Source organism: Pelodiscus sinensis, chromosome 13, assembly GCF_052426305.1.
Source record: "Pelodiscus sinensis isolate ZL-2025 chromosome 13, ASM5242630v1, whole genome shotgun sequence".
Lineage (NCBI taxonomy): Eukaryota > Metazoa > Chordata > Testudines > Trionychidae > Pelodiscus > Pelodiscus sinensis.
In genome coordinates, this window is record NC_143064.1 from 31,129,536 (window position 1) to 31,149,088 (window position 19,553).

Consider the following 19,553-nt stretch of genomic DNA (forward strand, 5'->3'; position numbering starts at 1 on the left):
CTTTGTTAAATGTTCAACAAGCTCCATTCTTTGATTAAGATGCAAGAGCTAATATCATCTGAGCCCTACTCTCTCCATCCCCTCAACAACTCATCTAGCAAAATTTGAGTTGACATTCCTAATAATTCTGAAGAAAAAAACAAGCAGAATCCCCCCCCCACACACACACACTAAAAATAAGTAATAAAATAATAATAGTTTGACAGAACCACAATATAATCAGATGTCAGGTACCATCAATTAGGAGCTAGTTTTAAAACTTGGATACAGTATCACCATTTAAACCAGATTTACCCAGCCATTGTTGGTTTTAAGTGGTTGCATCTGGTCCACATTGGCTAAGTATATCATGTTTGAAATATGAGAGAAGAATCATTAAAAAAGGTTCTAATCCCAAGTGTGAAAAGCAATAATTAGTAGGATTACACAAAAGGGTGAGAGAATGACCAAAAACAAAAATCAAACAACCCCCCAACAAATAAACTCAGCAAAGTCTGTGGCAGTCCCTTAATTCTCACTTCTGACAAAAATGTGGTGTGTTATGAGACATAGAAAGTCCATTACCAGTTAATTTAAAGATAAAGGGGTAAGAATATTCAGTTATGAATAATTCCTACTGTCACATTTAACTGTTCTTTAGAGGGCTGAAAAAAATTAAAAAACAATGAATGGTCCTGCAGCACCTTAGAGCAGGGGTGAGTAGGCCTCCACGGGTGAGTTGATTCAGCCGTGGACACCCTGCTGCTCTTCCACCACCCAGGCCAGTCAGGGCCTGGGTACAGGGGAGTGCGCAAAATCTCATCTCCCGCCAGGGGCACATAGTGCTTGTAGAGCAGGAAGCAAGACACTTTGTGTGTTCCCCCCGCCCTCTGGCCTGATTGGCCTGGGAGCAAGGGGAAGCACGTGAAGCCTCCTCTTGCCGCCAGAGGCATGGGCTCCTAGAGGGAACCACCAGCTGTTCAGAACAACTAATGGTTCTCTCTAGGAGGATGGGGGAGACTTTATGCTCTCCCCCACCACCAAGCCATTCAGATTCTGTGGACGGGGAAGCATGGCAGTATCCTGGTCCCTTCCCTTCCTCCCGAGGCCCCGCCCCTTCCGGTGCAGCTTGGGGCCACTTCAAAAATTTGTAAAGTGGCTCCTCTTCTAAAATTATTGCCCACCCTTGCGCGTTAGAGACTAACAAAAAATGTAGATAGTATTCTGAGCTTTCACGGGTGCAACCCATTTCTTCAGTTGAATAGAGCAAGGGGTTCAGAGGTACAAATAAATAGCAGAAAAAGAGAGGAGATGGAGAAGGAAAGAGAAGGGAAAAAATTGTTAATTGTTAATTAGAGTGTCCGTGCAAAACGAGGCTAACAGAGTGGCCTGTAAGTGCCCAATACTGAGCTTTTGATGTCATTAGGATGTTAAATATAGCAGCCCATCCAATTCATGTCTTTGTTCAAATCTTGATTAAAAGTGTCAGATTTGCAAATGAAGGCAAGTTCTGCAGCTTCTCTTTCCAGCTGGTTTTTGAAATTGCTTTGTAAAAGTATAGTCACTTTTAGCTCTATTAATGAGAGCCCGGGCAGATTAAAATGTTCCCCAATGTGTTACCATTTTGAAGATCTGATTTGTGTCCATTAATCCTTTGTCATAGAGACTGTCCAGTTTGGCCAATACACCTGGCAGAGGAGCATTGCTGGCACTTGATGGCATAGATCATATTAGTGAATGAGCCTCTGATGTGGTGGCTTATGTGGTTAGGTCCTGTGATGATGTCGCTTGTATAGATGTATGGACAGAGTTGGCACCGGAGTTGATTTCAGGGGTGGGTTCCTGGATGAGTATGATGGAGGTGTGCTGCGTGGTTGCTGGAAAGAATTTTTTTCAGATTAGGGGGTTGTCTATAGGCGAGTATTCGACTGTCCCCCAAGGCCTGTGAGAGTAAGGGATCATTTTCCTGGATAGGCTGTAGATTGTTAATGATGCATTAGAGGGGTTTAAGTTGGGGGCTGTAGGTGATGACCAGTGGTTTCCTGTTTTCTTTGTTAGGACCATCTTGAGAAAGCTGATGCCTGGGTACTTGTCTGGCTCTGTCAGTCTGTTTTTTTCACTTCCCTGGGTGGGTATTTAAGTTTTAAGGATGCCTGATAGAGATCCTGTAGGCATTTGTGTTTGTGGGATTGGAGCAAGTCCAACTCTATCTTAGGGCCCAGCTGTAAACAATTGATTGGGAAATGTGTCTTGGATAGAAGCTAGAGGCATATAGGTAAGTATAACGGTTGGTAGGTTTCTGGTATAAGGTGGTGGAAATGTGTCCGTCATGTAATTGTACTGTAGTGTCAAGGAAGTGGATCTCTTGTGTGGACTGCTCCAGGCTAAGGTTGATGGTGGGGTGAAAGTTGTTGAAATACTTTTGGAATTATTCAAGGGTCTCCTTCCCATGGGTGCATGTGTTGAAGATGTTGTCAATATAGCGTAAGTAGAGTAAGAGTGCTAGGGGGTGAGAGCTCAGGAAACGTTGTTCACGGTCAGCCATAAAGATGCTGGCATATTGTGGGGCCATGCAGGTGCCCATAGCTGTGCCGCTGACTTGAAGATATAAGTTGTCCCTAAATTGGAAATAGTTGTGGGTGAGGACAAAGTCACAGAGTCACCAGGTGCGCAGTGGTGTCATCAGGGATAGTGTTCCTGACTGCCAGGAACACTTCCATCATCGTGTGGAATGTAGGGCTATGTCTAGACTGCAGGCTTCTTTCGAAAGAGGCTCTTTCGAAAGCATCTTTCGAAAGAGCCTCTTTCGAAAGATCGCGTCTAGACTGCAGGCGGATCTTTCGAAAGAGCAATCCGCTTTTTCGAAAGAGAGCACCCAGCGAGTCTGGATGCTCTCTTTTGAAGAAGCCCTATTTACATTGAAGAACGCCTTCTTTCGAAAGAGGAACTTTCGAAAGAAGGCGTTCTTCCTCGTGAAACGAGGTTTACCGCCATCGAAAGAAAAGCCACGTTCTTTCGAAATAATTTCGAAAGAACTCGGCTTGAGTCTGGACGCAGGGGAAGTTTTTTCAGGAAAAGGCTACTTTTCCCGAAAAAACCCCTGAGTCTGGACACGGCCTAGGTGTAAAGAGCTTCTCTATCCATGCTGGCCAGGATGGTGTATTCAGGAAGATGACTGATGTTCTGTAGTTTCCTCAGGAAGTCGGAGGTATCTTAAAGGTAGCTAGGTGTGCTAAGGAGTCAAAATAACCAGCTAATCCTTCTGGAAGTGTGCCAATGCCTGAAATGATGGGTCTTCTGGGATTTCCAGGCTTCGGTGGCTGATAGAAAACTCCTGGTCGGAGATTTGGGGGGGAGGGGGAGTGTAGATTTGGTCCCAAATTATAGCATGGAGTTTCATGAGCAGATGGTGTAGTGTTTGGTTTTTGTTTTTGTATTCTTTAGTGGGAGCAGAGGAGAGAAGCCTGTAGAATCTGGTATAGGTGAGTTGTCTGTCAGCCTCCTTTTCATAATCTATTCTGTTCATGATGACTACAGTGCCCTCTTTGATTATAATGTTAGAATTGGTTTTGTGTCTGTGTATAGCATTGCATTCTGCATGGCTGAGGTTATATAGCACACGTTGTCATTCACTGACAATAGCAGCCCATGCATGTTTGCAGGACTGTTGTACTTGGTTCTTCAAAGCACTATCTATATATATGTATAACAGGGTTTCCCAAACCTTTTTGGCCATGGAGTCCCTACAATTCAGCAGAGCCCTTAAAATATTATGATTTTAATTCAATAGGTATTCAAATAAATATACAAGAAATAAAAATATAATTTCAAAACGTTGCCTATTTCTTATAAATTCTCCCTCTCCCTATCAGAAAACTAGTAACAAAATAAGAGGTATTATCACTCCTGGTGAAATTGGACAACTCTGTAGCTGTGGAATCAGTATTTGCATCTGACACTTAACTGATATAATTCAGACAGCTGGAGAAGCTATTGTGTTATAAATCAATATTTCACCAGACCTCTGCATCTGATGATCAGAATTAAAATCCCACAAATTCTGCAATGTCATGAAATATAAAATAGAAAACAAACTGACTAGGAGATTGCAACAACTGATTATGAGGGAAACAGCTGCCCTCTAGAGGGAGACAGGAAAAAGATTAGTGAGGATTCCTTTTGGTAAATCTAAAAGCACAAAAAGTACCCTGCTGTTTAGGATGTGTTTGTCCCAGAAACTGACAGCTTCCAGTTGTTCTAATCCCCCTCACACCAGCAACGGATTCTTGACAGTGGAACAAGGCAAGAAACAATAATAAAATTAAGTTCTAAATCTGCAAAATGTATCCGTAGGAGGAATAAAGTAGTATTTTAATAGTGCCAGTACAACTCTCATTAGATGGAAATGTGCCTTGTGGATCATATCTTCATTCCACTAATGCAGGAAGTCTCTCTGTATATGCTCAATTGTTTTATGTAATCTAATTAGATATGATTCCAGTCAAGGTTTTGCTACTTCCCCTGGGAAATTATACCAAAACCTAATAGCAAATTTGTTAGCAAACGTTTCCTGATATTCACCTCCCTGTTCCTAGTATTAATCTGCAGCACAGTTATAATCTACTGTATGCTTGCACTTTGTCTTGTCCTGGATGCTCCAGCTCCTTTTTACATTCATGCATGTTAATACATCCTATTACAACAGGGTCACCAGGATTTTTTATTCTCCAAAATTGTTTTGTTGAAACATAACTTCCATGTAATCTGTGCTGAATTCAAATACTTCCTCGTCACTCGATTCATGCTCTTCTATGACCCTATTTACCTATTATGTTGGGCCTCTCTCTAGTATCTGAGCACTAAATTCTTGTTCATTTTACAGTTTTTAAGTAGATAGTCCCACGAACGTTACGTCATAATTCATCTTTCAGCGAGTCTCACATTCCTTTTTGCAGGACTGAAGGTATTTCCATAGTGACCATTAAAACTCATCATTTACTACTGTATATATTTAATATATTTCAGGAATCTTCTACAGTACTGGGAAATATTGTTATACCAGCATGGTAACTGCTGATAATGTGGTCAACCCGTTAACAAAGAAACTTGTTAATGTATGGTTATGTCCTACTATGACAGAACATGCTGCAGGATGCTTGAGAATTGGAACAGGATATAATAGTAATGAACACAATTAGAATAGGAGTGGGGGTTTTTTTTATACTCTCTTCAGAAAACCATATATTCTCCATTAATGTCAGCTGGGTTTCCCTAGACAGTTGTAATTCACTGAAGAACAGTGGCCACCATTTCACTTCTCTTAAAAGAGAAAAATTATATGCCAAAGAATCCTCCTCTGGTAAAATAAAATTAATATTACTGAGCATTAAAATCAGGTAGCTACTCTTCTGCTGCTAGCAGTGTGTGACAATGGTCACAAAACAGCTTTGTACGAAAACACCAGCTCCATTTTCCAGAATTTCTCAAAAAAATGGCGCCTCTTGTTAAAATAATATAGATAAAACAAGTATTTATTCAAAAAAGAACTCTGAAGAACACACAGGCAGAGAATATCAAAACTAGTCCCTTTCAAATGGATAAGAAGAATCGGCCCATCCAGTTCTCTTACTAAATTAGGTCACTGCAGTTTTTTGTTTTGGCTGACTGATTTCTGAGTGAGTGAGTGTTCAGGTACTTCCTGCCTGAAGTAATATTACAGCATTAAACCAGTCATGGATGCAGTTTCTGAAAGGGGCTGATGTTCCGTGCTAGATCTGGTGCTGAAAAATTGGAAACTGTTCCAATTTAAAGGGAAAAATTACCTGCGAGTATGTTGGGAACTTCTTAAATGAATTAGTCCTCAGTGGAGAAGAAAAATTAGAGACTTTGAAACTGCTGAAGTACTTTTGGAAGAGTACAGTTAAATCACTGTGAGATGTGAAAAGCGAGGATAGTCAGATGCCACGAAGCATAGAGAAGACACTGTCCAAAGAGACTGGCAGTGGCAGACTGCCTAAGTCTACGCTCCCTTCAAAACAAACTATGAAAGGAGTAGCAACTGCAAATCCATTTTTGGTTTTCAGAAAAAGGAAATTTACATGAAGTCTTCTTTTCCTACAGAAAGCAGCTCCAGGAGAGATCTGTTCTAATATCACACTTAGATATATTTAAATTATGGCATAGTTACGAATACTAGTACAAGCATGGAAATAGTACCTGGAAATGATACTTTCCTTCTCAGAGTTAATTTGCAAATTAACCAGTGCTTAAACAACTGTGGAATGAGTCTTTCATAGTTCCAATACATATTTCTAGAGAGGAGCGTTAATGCATTGCTCATGCACATTCACACGCACAACACATTGTTGCATGTACACAATCCCATGAGTTTAATAAAGTGATTTCTTTCAAGTCTGTTTAGAAACACTACATATTTTATTACGATGGTTTCCTATGTTCTTTCTCCAAAGTTCCTGACTTTCACGTTTATTTTAATTATTTTTAATGGCCTGCCTGGTGATCTTGGGGAAAGTTACTTCCTCTCTCCCTGCCTCAATTTCCCCCCTGTAAAATGAGAATAGTGATACTGATCTTCTTCGTAAAATGCTTTGAGATCGACTGATGATGTAAAGGTCAATATAAGAGGTAAGTATTATTAACTATTATAATCTGAGCTTATTGGTACCTCCTGGCACACATGAAAGACAAAATAAAAGTGTGAGGAAAAATTAGACAGCTTGGATGCACGTGGAAATCAAGGCACTTAATATATTTTTAGATTTTTATGTTGACAGATCTACAAAACTGTACAATTTACTTTTTTTCTCTCTCATAATTAAATAAACGTCCTGGGTACTTAATCTAAATCCCTTGTACCCAGCTAATTGTATCTAATACAAGTATGGGCTAAAGGCTGTTCTATATGAAAATAATTGCTAGTTGATGGGTCTCATCTTGATTGAATAATCCTATTTCTTAGTGGATTATGTATATTGGAAAATAGTCAGATAGTGCCTAATCTGACAGCCCCTGTACATCTAAAACTCCCACTGAAGCCAAAGGAAGAGTTTTAGAAGCACAGGGTCTGTAGCATTGGTCACAGAGTTAGCATAGTTTGCAGAGGGTTAGGTTTAAACAAACATTTAGAGAAAAAATATCTTCTCATTTTATTAGAGGAAAACCCTGTGGGTCAGAGAAAATAGGGGAACATTTAGTTCTGCCAAATCAATAAAACATTAAAAAAAATTATGTGAAAACTTTTTAAAGTTGCAAATCAGTCCAAATGTTAAATCTCTATTTTTATTGTCTAGTCCTAATTTTTAATACGACTAAACTGATTCCTTCCAAATGTATGTTTTAAAAAGCTTCAACAGGCTGATACTTTGCATTCCCAGTCTGATTCCAAAGTGAATTATTATGATTAAAAAGAATTTGAAATGGAAACATTGACAAACCATTAAGTAATGCAGCACCAGTGGGCACTGAATAGTATCCGCTAGAGATGGTTGGAATTTTCCATTGAAGTGTTTTTCAATAGATAATGTTATTTCTGCAAAATTGAAATTTTCAGCAAGAAAATGCAAGTTTTGCTTTTAATTTTTGCTATATTCTAGTGGGAAAATCTAAATGTTTAAAATTTAATATTTTGTTGGGGCCCACTGAATCAAAACCTTTACTTTTGTCAACCAAACATCGAAGTATTTCTTTTTGGAGTGGATACATTTTAACCTGTGTTATGCCTGAGCAGCCATAGTGTCTTATGGGAATTGTAGTTCATGAGTCTTAGACCTCCATTTGTGCATATGGGCCAGGCTCCCTAACTGGCCTTCATCTCCCATGATACTGGAGATGTCAATTGCTTGCAACGGGAGATTTTCTTTACGGCAGCTGTGGAAAATATTTTAGAAACACAAGTTCACAATGAATTGTATTCCCAACAAACACACATGCAGTGTAGCAGGTAGCCATGGATTATTACAGTTAGAACTGGTTGAACAATTTTACAAAACCTTTTCCCCAATCAAAAAATGAAACCAAAATGTTTTTATTTCAATTAAAAAAAATGGAAGGTTTCCTTGAGTCCAAGATAGAATTTCAGTTCAAAATGAGAGACAAAGGGAGATCAGAATTCTCAATAGCCTAGTTGGCTGTCTGCCCAGGCCTAATTTTGGGTCTCAGAGGCTATGCCTACATTGCAACGCTATTTTGGGATATATCCTGCATCTTAACAGCAAGCCTGTTATTTTGGGCTCACTATTCTGACGTCCCTGTAAACTTCATTCCATGAGGAGTATGGGACATTTAAGAATAGCGAGTTATTTCGAAATTTGGCACTGTGTAGACAGCGCCAAATTACAAAATAAGCTATTTTGAAATAAGATTGAAGTAAGATACACAGTTTGCGTAGCCACGGTGCAGTGTAGATGCACCCACATATATCTAATCCCACCCTTTCCCCGAAACCTGAGTTGCCACTGCTGCCTCTACCTTCTGCCCCTAGGGGTGGGCCGTCCTCCTCCTTCTTGCAGACAGTGCAACAGACGCTATGTGGCTGGTGGCCCCCTGATGTCCTATGGGCATTCTCTGGAGTGAGAGGAGCTCACACTCCTCGACAGGCATATCCTAGAACACAGGCTGGAGAGATGGTGGTTTCCAGTCCAAGAAGAACACACAGACGCACCAATGCCAATCCCAGATGGAGAAGGAGAGCTGACCCAAGTCAAACCCAAGGTTTGATTGTTTTACTACCCAACCCAGTCCAGACCTGGCACTTGTAATCAGGTCCCATGGGGTTTGGGTTGGATGCAGGGCTCTATCCCACTCTCTAACCGTTGCGGAATCACCACTACATAGAGTTGATCTCCCTCAATCTCTCCAGCTCGAGGTGTTCCACGGTGTATAAATACTGACTGGGTAAGAGAGAGAAAGATGCCCAGAGATCAGAGATCTCACCTATGTTGCCAACAGCCTGATGCTCCAGGCAAATGCACCGGTTATGCAAGACTCTGATTTCAAGCTGACTTGAACTTGGGTTTTGCATGATCCAGGCAAGTGCCTTAGGCACCAGGCTATTCGCTACTGTGGTCTCCTTTGTACTTGTGTGGGTTTTGGGAGAAGGAGAGAGGAGTCAAAAACTTCAAGAGAGTTTTGCTTTTCATATCAGAAAAAAGCAGATTAAATGTACTGTGAAACTTCATAGATGAGTAGAGCTGGAAAAGACATCAGGAAGTCATGAAGCCCAACTGTCATGACGTATGCACACCCCCATCCCTTGGGGTTAGAATACTCAGGGGTGTGGACGCTGCCCTGTTGGTTTCCGCGTCATCAGCAATCCCTTTTAGTCTGAGAGAAACAACCCTCGGCTTAAGATAGTACAGCCTAATGACTAATGTTAATAGGGTAGTCCCTATCTCAGGGCAGTTCAGCCTAATGGCCAGAGTCAATAGGGGTTAGCCCTTATCCCAGGGCAGTACAGCTTAATGGCCAGAGTCAATAAAGAAGGATGGCCCTTAGTTCAGGGTAGCATGGCGTAAAGTTCAGAGTCAATCAGGAGTAGCCTTTTAACTCAGGACAACACAGTCTAATGACCAGAGTAAAAGTAAAAGTGGGAACTCTTAACTCAGGGCAGTGTTGCCTAATGGCCAGAGTCAATAAATTGGAGGCAACAGCCCTGGTAAGGGGACTCTGACCCACCCTAATCCACCAGGTCTCAACACAGTACCCTACGAACGGCAGAGCGTTTTACCACTCGCTCGGCAGGGAATCCAACCAAAACACACTGAGCTCACAGGGGTGAGAGATACCTCTCCACCACCCTCCCAGGGTCACTTCCTACCAGTGTTGGTAAGGCAACATCCCATGTTGTTTCTGGGTGCTTTTGTTCCCCTACAGTTGCTTCTCCCTGAGGCTCCTCCACTGCTGGTAGCTTGCAGCGGTCTCCTGGGTTCCCGGCTCCTGTCATCTGAATCTTCTTCAAAGTAGCTCTGGAGCCCCTGCTGGAGGTCTCTCTCCTCTGCTGGCCACCCCAGAATGAGCTGAGCAGCTCCTTTTTATGCTGCCCCAGTATTTGGCACATGCCCAGTCTTGGTGAAGGCGGCAGGACTTCCTCTGCCCACAGGGTTTTAACCCCAGTAGGTTCAGTGTAGGGCCGTGGTCACCAACCGATCACTCGCGAGCTACTGGTCGATCTCGAGGCCTCGACCAGTTGCTCGCGAGGCATCCTGTAAGCCCCGCCCCCATTTCCCTCCCACACCCCAGAAGCCCCACTACTTACCTCCAGAGAAGACGGAGGTAGTGTTGGCTTCCGGCGTGCAGGGGTTTGGCCCCAGGGCTTCCCGGCACGGGGAGGGGGTTGGTGCCGGGACAAGCGCCCGCGGGGCTTCCCTGCGTGGGTGGGGGGGTCAGCTCCCTGGGCAGGCGTGCAAGTGCGCGAGGCTTTCTTGCACGGGGGGGGGTTTGGCCCCGGGGCAGGCGCGTGCACGCGGGGCTTCCCTGCGTGGGTGGGGGGGTCGGCCCCCTGGGCAGGCACGCGCGCAGGGCTTCCCTGGGGGGGGTCGGCCCGGGGCAGGCACGCGCTGGTTTCCGGGGTGGGGAGAATGCTCGGAGGAGGGAGATGCAGGGGACTCTCTGCCTCCACTGGCATCCCACTCCCCTGTCCCCACTCCCGTCCCCAACTACAGAATGCTGTCCCCACTCCTGTCCCCACTCCCCGAACTCTGTCCCCACTGGCATTCTGTCCCCTGCTGCAGAATCCTGTCCTCTGCCCTCCCAGCACCCTGTTCCCTCTCCCCTGCCCCCAGCCACAGTACTCTGTCCCCACAAAATGTATAATTATAAATGCTTCATTTTAGATTTAAATAGCATGAATAAAAAACAGACCATTTATTTCATAACTATAAACACGTGATTTTAATTGTATGTATCGCATAATTTAAAAATAAACTGTTTATCAGAGTGTGTAAGTAAGGGTTGGGGATAGCAAGTGATGGACAGGAGGAGAATAGAGAGGGCGGGGCTTCAAGGAAGGGGAGGGGCTTCAAGGAAGGGGCGGGGTGGTAGATCTTCTCCTGTTCTGAGATTTAAAAAGTGATCTTGGGTATAAAAAGGTTGGAGACCACCAACCCTGTGCTCAGAAGAGGACCAACCCTAACTAAATAATTCCAGATAGGGCTTTGTCAAGCCCTGTCTTAAAAACTTCTAATGATGGAGATTATATCTCCCCAGGTAATCCATTCCAATGTTTTTCCTAATATCGAGCCTCAACCTCCTCCACTGCAACTTGAAACCATTGCTCCTTGTTCTGTCATCTGCCTGAGAATAGCCTGACTCCTTCCGCTTTGCATCAATTCCCCCTTCATGTGGTTGAAAGCTGCTATCAAATCTACCCCCCCATTCATTCTTCTCTTTTGCAGACTAAATAAACCCAGTTCCCTCAGTCTCTCCTCATAAATCACGTCCCTCAACCCTTCATTATTTTTGTTGCCTTCCACTGGACTCTCTCCAATTTGTTCACATCTTCTTTTCTGTAGTGTGTGTGTATGTGTGTGTGTGTGTGGGGGGGGGGGGGGGGGGGGCTGTCCAAAAACTGGACACAGTTATCCAGATGTGGCCTCACCAGTGCTAGTTGGAAGGGAATAATCACTTCCCTCAATCTGCTGTCAATGTTTCTACTACTGCAGCCCAATATGCCATTAGCAGCAAGGGCACACTGTTGACTCATATCTAGCTTCTCATCTACTGTAATCCCCAAGTCCCTTTCTGCACTTCTCCCTAGCAATGCTTGGGATTCTTCCGTCCTAAGTGCAGGTCTCTGTTCTTCTCTTTGTTGAACCTCATAAGATTTCTTTTGGCTCAGTCTTCCAATTTGTCTAGGTCACTCTGGACCCTATGTTTCCCCCCAGTTTAGTGTTATCCACAAACTTGCTTAAGGTGCTATACATCCCATCATCCAGATCATGATGTTGAACAAAACTGGAATCAGGAACAACCGCTGATACTGGCTGCCAACTAGACATCGAGGCGTTGATCTAACCCAACAATCTAGCCATCTTTGTACCAACTTCATAAACAATTGATCCAAGACATACTTCTTTAACTTGCTCACAAGAATACTATGGATCATCATATCAAAAGCTTTGCTACAGTAAAGCATATCACTTTCCCCTTATCCACAGAGCTAGTTATCTCATCATAGAAGATAATCAGATTGGTCACGTATGATTTGCCCTTGATGAATCCATGTTGACTGTTCCTGATAATCTTCCTCTCCTCCAAGTGCTTAAAAATTAATTCCCCAAAGATCCCCTCAATGACTTTTCTGGGAATTGAGGTGAGGCGGACTAGTCTGTAATTGCCTGAATTCTCCTTCTTCCCTTTTTAAAAGATGGGAACTGCATTTGCCTTTTTCCAGTCATTTGAGCCCTTCCCCTGTCACCATGTTTTCAAAAATGGCTCTGCAATCAAATCAGCAAACTCGCTCAGCTCCCTTGATGCATTAGATCCAGCCTCATGGACTTGTGCATGTCCAGCTTTTCTAAGTAGTTCTTAACCTGTTCTTTCGCTACTGAGGACTGCTCACCTCCTTCCCATACAATGCGGCCCATTGCAGCCATCTGGGATTTGACTTTGTCTGTGAAGACGGGGGCAAAAAAAGCACTAAGTGCTTCAGCTTTTTCCATATCTGTCACTAAATTACCTCCCTCATTCAGTAAGGGCTCTACAATTGCCCTGGCCTTTTTCTTGTTGTTAACATACTCGTAGAATCCCTTCTTGTTATCCTTCACATCCCTTGTTAGCTGCAACTCCAGTTGTGCTTTGGCCTTCCTGATTACACCTGAGCATGCTCAAGCAATGTTTTTATATTCCTCTTTAGTTATCTGTCCAAGTTTCCACTTCTTGTCAGCTTCCTTTTTGTGTTTAAGCTCACCGAAGATTTCTCTGCTAAGCCAGGTGGTTGCCTGTCATATTTGCTGTTCCTTCTGCACATTGGGATGGTTTGTTCCTACACTCTCAATAAGGCTTCTTTTAAACACAGCCAACTCTCCTGAACTCATTTCCCTTCATATTAACCTCCCAAAACATGTTGGTTTTCAGCCAGCCCAGTGTCTCTAAACACATTCATAAACTCACAGCCAGGTTGTCCATCTTGCCAAACCAACCAACTTCCAAAGCAGGATGGCAGTGATCTCACTACTATTGTGCCTTTAAAAACATCACCATACTGATGGACTATGATGACTTCATATATTCACCCTGACTTGATGTGTGATGCTATCTTCTCTCTCTCCTTCACATTTCTCCTTGAGGATGATTTCACCGATGGGGCTTATAAGTCACTTCAATGGCTATGCCAACATGACTTGGGTCAGGTGAGCAAGTGGCAGATCAGAGAGTCAAAATTTATGTCATTACAAAACTAAACTGAGTAGTATCTATGTATGGACAGCAAACACTAAGAAATCTAAACACGAGGGGGAAGGTCATTGCCATTTCTCCTGTAATACAAATGGTAAATATTTTATTGCCTTCATCTCCTCCTTCCTTTATACACGGATTATCTTCAAATTGTACACTCTTTGCTGAACAATATATTTACCTCTGATTTTATAGGTCTCTTACAAAACAGGGCCCTGATTCTGAATGGATTCTCTGAGAGCTAATGTGATATAATATTTAATAATCCTTATAAGGATTACAGCAATAATTTGTAAATACTGTAGTAACATTTCTGGAAGTATCACTTTTAACAAAAATGGTGCTTTTAGCTTGGCTCCCTAGACTTTTGCATGACTTTGATAAGATATACAGAAATGCTTTTTTATACAGGCCCAATATGCTACTTCAGAATATATGGCTGATGCTACAATATCAAGCTATAAATCATGCAGAAACTAGCTACAGATTAAGTCTGGTTTGTACAAAATAAAGGAAACAAAAAATCCTTCATGTAAAAGGAGGAGACTTGGGAACAGTTAATAACTATAATGTTTATATATTGATTGATTCAATACTTTGTACTGGCTTCTTTGGAAGTAAAGTAGGGTGAAGAATGGATTTTTTTAGTTCATTGGCAATATTGGAAAAAAACAGTTTCAGGTTAAACCAAAACCAAGGTTTTTAAAACATTTTGGTGAATCGAGTAATTGAAAAAATTGTTTTAGATCAAAAAATGTTCTGTTTGAACCAAAACAAAATAATTTATTTTGATTTCAGGCATTCATATTTTAATTTTTTTAAATAAAATTTATTTGAATATAAAATCAAAATGAATTGTTTCTAAAATATTGAAAAAATAGCTTTAATTTTTTTGAATTTGAAGAGGTTTTTTTGTAAACAACAGAACAATTTAGCAAAACTTATACAAATTTACTTTTTAGTATTGCCAAATCTGAAGTTTTCCCACCCTCTCCCCAAAAATCACAGTTTTGAGTAGCTCATTTGTAAGTACTTTGAGATAGGAACACTACCTGTATAAGTAGACTTTTAGGCACAATTGGGTATGGATTCTAACTGAAGGCAATGGCAGATTCAGCAAGAGAAATAAATGATAATTTGTAATTATGATATTCCATTTTGGTAGTAAAATTTGCTTTTGAAAGTCAATTTTGTTTAAATTCAATGCATGTAACATGCATCTAATCAAGACAGAATGTGACAAAGTTAGTGGATTACTGATACAAGCTTGGGTATGATAGAAAAGAACATGTCTGTAGGGCTTCCTTGTACAATAAGATATACAAGTAGATGTGTTCTAAAGGCCTGGTGGCACTTTTGCTGAAAATGTTTTGTATTCTCAGCATCTGTGTGGTTCCCAATAAAGAAAAAAGCCCGGTTCCCCTGTTTTCCAAAATAGCTGGAGATTACTAATATACTCCCAATATTTTAACAAGGGGTGCCCCCCCCCCCCAAAATTCCATGCTCCCCCCAGTCAATGAGAAAACCCACGGAATCAAAAGTGACAGGATGGGTTGAGCAGTGAAAAATCATGGAATCTATTAATTTGTTTTTCCACTTCAAAGAAACACTTCCCCAAACTGTAATCAAGGATGGAGTCAACATCTTCTCCCCTCTTTTTGTTTGTTCGTTTTTATTTAGCAAATAAACTTACATTAAGATCAAGTTGTTGGCTATTTGTATATTTTATTGCTGAAAAAAATTATCCTGAGCTTATAGATGGTATAGCACAGTGTTCTGCTTGTTTAACTGAAAGTGGGGAAGGATGGGGGCTGTGTTTGTGTATGTGAAAAGGCCTTGTGAGGGAACCAGGGATATGCCACCTGGGGAACATTTCTGAAAAATAACTGACATTTAGTGTAATCAGGTACCTTCTATAGGGGAAAGGTTGTATTTCCAGAGCCCTAGGAACTGCAGTACTGGACCAGGACAGGGACCCTTCTAGTTCAGTCTCTTGCAGTTGTTTGTAAGTCATGCTCCAGAAAAAAAAAAGAGCCTATAATTGGTAATTATGGAATAACTTGCTTATGGGAGAAGTTTCTTTCCAACTCCAGAAATAAACTGGTTGGGAGTCTGGAAGGAATTATTTGGAATCATTAGAAAGGGGGATGGGATGAACTTCCTCAGGGGCAGGAAAGCCACTCCACTCTCTCTTCAGGAAGGCAGTAGGGCTACGTCTACATTGGCCCCTTTTCCGGAAGGGGCATGTTAATTTCACGAGTCGTAATAGGGAAATCCGCGGGGGATTTAAATATCCCCCGCGGCATTTAAATAAAAATGTCCGCCACTTTTTTCCGGCTTTTAGAAAAGCCGGAAAAGAGCGTCTACACTGGCCCCGATCCTCCGGAAAAAAAGCCCTTTTCCGGAGGATCTTATTCCTACTTTGAAAAAGGGCTTTTTTTTCCGGAGGATCAGGGCCAGTGTAGATGCTCTTTTCCGGCTTTTCTAAAAGCCGGAAAAAAGCGGCGGACATTTTTATTTAAATGCCGCGGGGGATATTTAAATCCCCCGCGGATTTCCCTATTACGACTCGTGAAATTAACATGCCCCTTCCGGAAAAGGGGCCAATGTAGACGAGCCCCAATAGAACAGCTTTAAATCAGCTAACCTGCAGTTCTTTCCCTGAACACCTTCAGGGTGACCTCCAGTGCAGATTTCAGGTTTAGTTAATTTGTCCAGAGGGCATGTAGAAGCAACTTAATGAAACAGTTTCTGTTTTTCAGTCTGAAAGGCAAAGGCCCAAGAGTCTTTCTGAAATCAGCACTAAAACTCCCATTACCTACTATGGTAAAAATCAAGTTGCTTGATTGTCTCTTTTCCAGGAAGCCAAATCAAACTTTCCTGTGTTTATAAATCTATGAGTACTGTTTACTTTGGGGAAAAAAGCCAGCACAAGGCCCCCACACCATTTAAAACATTCAGCCAAAGATGTAGGGAATCTTGTCATTTACCCGTACTGGTGCATGGGATAGGTTCTCTGCACACCTGTGCGCTGAACAGGTTTCTATGGCTATGTTTACACTACTAGGTTATTTAAAAATAAGTTATTTTGAAATAACTTCCAAAATAACTATTTTGAAATAAGCTTATTTCTCTTCACAAGCAGGAGTTATTTCAAAATAACCAGCCCCTTATTTTGAAACAACAGGCTTGGTAGTGTGGATGGTCGCCTTGTTATTTCAAAATAACTCCTAAGTGTAGACATGCCTATGTTAGACCAGCACAAGCTGGCTCGGGAAGTGGTCATGACGGGAGAATAGACTATACAATCTGCCATTATATGGTCAGTGTCCCTCATACCTAATGCTAGGAGTATGGAAGGGCAGTGGCTACTATATTCCAGCCCATACACTGGGGTACTGACTTCAGGAACAGGGGTTCAATCTGTCTGCAGCCCTACACCCTGGTTTTGGATTGAGATAGTGGCTTTTGTCTCCTCAACCCCTCCAGTCCCATATTCTTTGCCCACTGAAATGTGATTAATCTGGTTGTAAGGGGGTGCTTTCTGTTACAGGTTGCTCTGTAAATCAATACAGCTGCTATGTCCTCAGCTCTAGCTTTATTATTCAACTATATTCTCTCTCACACCTTTAAATCCTAGGTGCAAAAGGGAAAAGTGGCCTATTTTCACATTGCATCTAAAAGCATTTGCAGATTCTTGACTTGCCATTTGAATCTATGTAGGTCTCTTTAGTGAATCCTGACAGGATGGAATTCATTTATGTTCAAGGGAAAGGCTACCGCAATGTCTGTGCATTTGAGAATCACAGCTGCTAGGATGTGGGAAGTTATTTGAGAGTCCACTGGACACGTCCCTCCTCCCCTTCTGTAGGAGCAAGACAGAGAATTCTCTTTTTGCAGTGCTCTGTCACCTACCACTAGCTCATTCACTCCAGCTTCACAATGAGTTGTTTACTGGCCTTGACTGCCTATGAGAGCAGCCAGAAGAGAGCAGAGGAAAAGGAGAATAAACAAAATTAAATCAGGGCATGTGAACTGTCTGGCTAATTTTTACAGACTAAAATTTAAACGCAGATTCAGGATCCCAAACAGAGGGCTTGAGAAAGCTGGGAAGAAAGAAACCATATGAAAGCAAAGCTGAATAATTTATCCACTAACATTACTTTTCCTCCCAGACAAAAAACACCTCAAAGCCTTTTCCTAGCTGAAGGGCTGGCATTAAAGGTAAGACAGAGAAACAAAACTCCTAGTTAACTGGTAAATCAGGAGACAGATGTACTAAGCCGGTAAGATTTAGCAGACTGGGTTTGTAACTTTTCTAATCTCCATAAACGTCTTCCTAAACATTATAAACGGGAACCTAAGGCTTTGAGAGCAAATGTCTTGAGAGCAAGAGGTAATCAGTTCTAGCTCACTATACAATTGCACATAGAATTGGAGATAATATGCAAAGATGGCAATATATTACTTTTATAAAGTGCGCTGCTGGCTGGTGTTTTCTGGTGCATGCCTGACACAGAAATCTCTTCTCGCCCTCCCCGCTTTTAATTGAAGGGGGAAATCAGAATAGCTATGGAAACCAAACTTTGAGCTTTTAGACGTGGCTATCCACTTAACAATTGCTTGCCTTGCTACAAAGCACACTCCCACCGGCTGTGTCGGCCAGCTAACCTCTCAGGAAATAAAGCTTTATCTATTGTCAAGCTGTACTTAAGCTGCTAATTCTTAACTGTGAAGGATGCTTTTCCTGGGCAAGGCGCTTTAGGAGAAAACACAAATCAGTACTGCGACTGGTGACTAAGGAACGATGAAGCACAGAGGACGGGGCGGGATCACAGCTGCTAATAATACTTTCTTATCCAATGAAAAACATTTCCTATTGAGACCCCCAAGAGTTCCCCCTTCCCCCTGATCCTGCATAGACATTGGCCCTTTTCTTGCATTCTGTTTCCTAAGGCATGATGGCTGCAACATTCAGAAGTTTTTCTCCCCTAACAAAGGAATGGAGATAACTTCTACTAGCTTCACGTTGTTAAGGATGAACAACAATTAGTAAAGCAGTAGAGCAGCAGATTTTACCTATGGGATTAAACAAACTTTCATTAAACATGGAGAAATCTATGGACTGCCAGAGAGGAATCTATCTGAAATCTGCTAACTAGGTAGCTGTCTGAAGACACGATGTCTCTAATCCTGTATCTCTTGGGTAAGTTACTACTGTTATTTTATTTATTTTCTGGTTCAGTTACAAAAGTATAGATTTAATGTCAGCTCTGAGAATCTGATTTTAATACTTTCTAATCCACTGGGTCGGACTGTTGCCTGCTGTAACTTTTTTGGAGCCCACAGAATTATTTTACTGGAAATCAATCTAGCCCACCAGATTTAATATTGTGGAATATTTTAGCAGTAACTGAGCAATACTTTTGTCAGGGGAAAGATTTCCTTCCTATTGCCCAAGTCACAATATTGTTTTTATGAAAGAAGTCCTAGTTTCTCACACTGATGTAGCAACATGTTTACAGTGAAAAGATTACCTCCATGTTTTTGGAATGCAATTACTCTGCAAAACTGCTTCCTTGCTTGCCATGAATGTTTGTAATGCACACTATCTTCTGAAGTCAGTATGAGAAATTAAGGATCTCTGTCACAGTTGTGTTTAATTAGCTTGTTTCAGCTAATTCAAATAATAGCAGCTTGTTAAAAAATAAGTTGTTTAGAACATTTTTTAACATTTTGAAATCAGTGACTAGAGAATACTGTTTGACTTAGATTTAACAAGTGAGCTTTATATTCAACAGTGCTAATTTAGGCTGGCATATGTTTAGTTTTGTGCACTATCATAGTGTATAAAGGTAAGAGTATAGTTAAGTATGTGCCTAAATCTTTGCAGCACAGAAGCTATATTTCCAGAATTGATTATGAGAGTCAAATTTCTCATTTTGTAACACTTTTGTTTATTTTAAAGAATTAATTGGCATTAATTTACAGTCAAATTCTGCTCCCTTTGAAATTACTGGCAAAACTCCCATGGATTTCAATGGGAACTTGATTTGGCTATATAAGTATATATAACAAGCTGTAAAATGTATTATGCATGCTTAGTTTTTTAAATAAAGTATTATGTTTTAATAAGAGAATTACAATAAAAATAACAGTCT

The 19,553-nt window shown here is 41.5% G+C and overlaps 1 protein-coding gene across 2 annotated transcripts in view; it reads left to right on the forward strand.

The window, feature by feature from the left end:
- Nucleotides 1-19,553, forward strand: part of LPAR4 (lysophosphatidic acid receptor 4) — a 62,782-nt gene that overhangs the window by 18,331 nt on the left and 24,898 nt on the right. Inside the window, exon 1 of one of the 2 annotated variants that reach the window (XM_006113665.5) lies at nucleotides 17,970-18,598. The exons of the other annotated variant lie outside the window; for it this stretch is intronic. The gene's annotated coding sequence lies outside the window, so the exon portion shown is untranslated. Of the gene's footprint in view, nucleotides 1-17,969; nucleotides 18,599-19,553 lie in introns of those variants that run through there. 2 annotated transcript variants of the gene reach the window in all.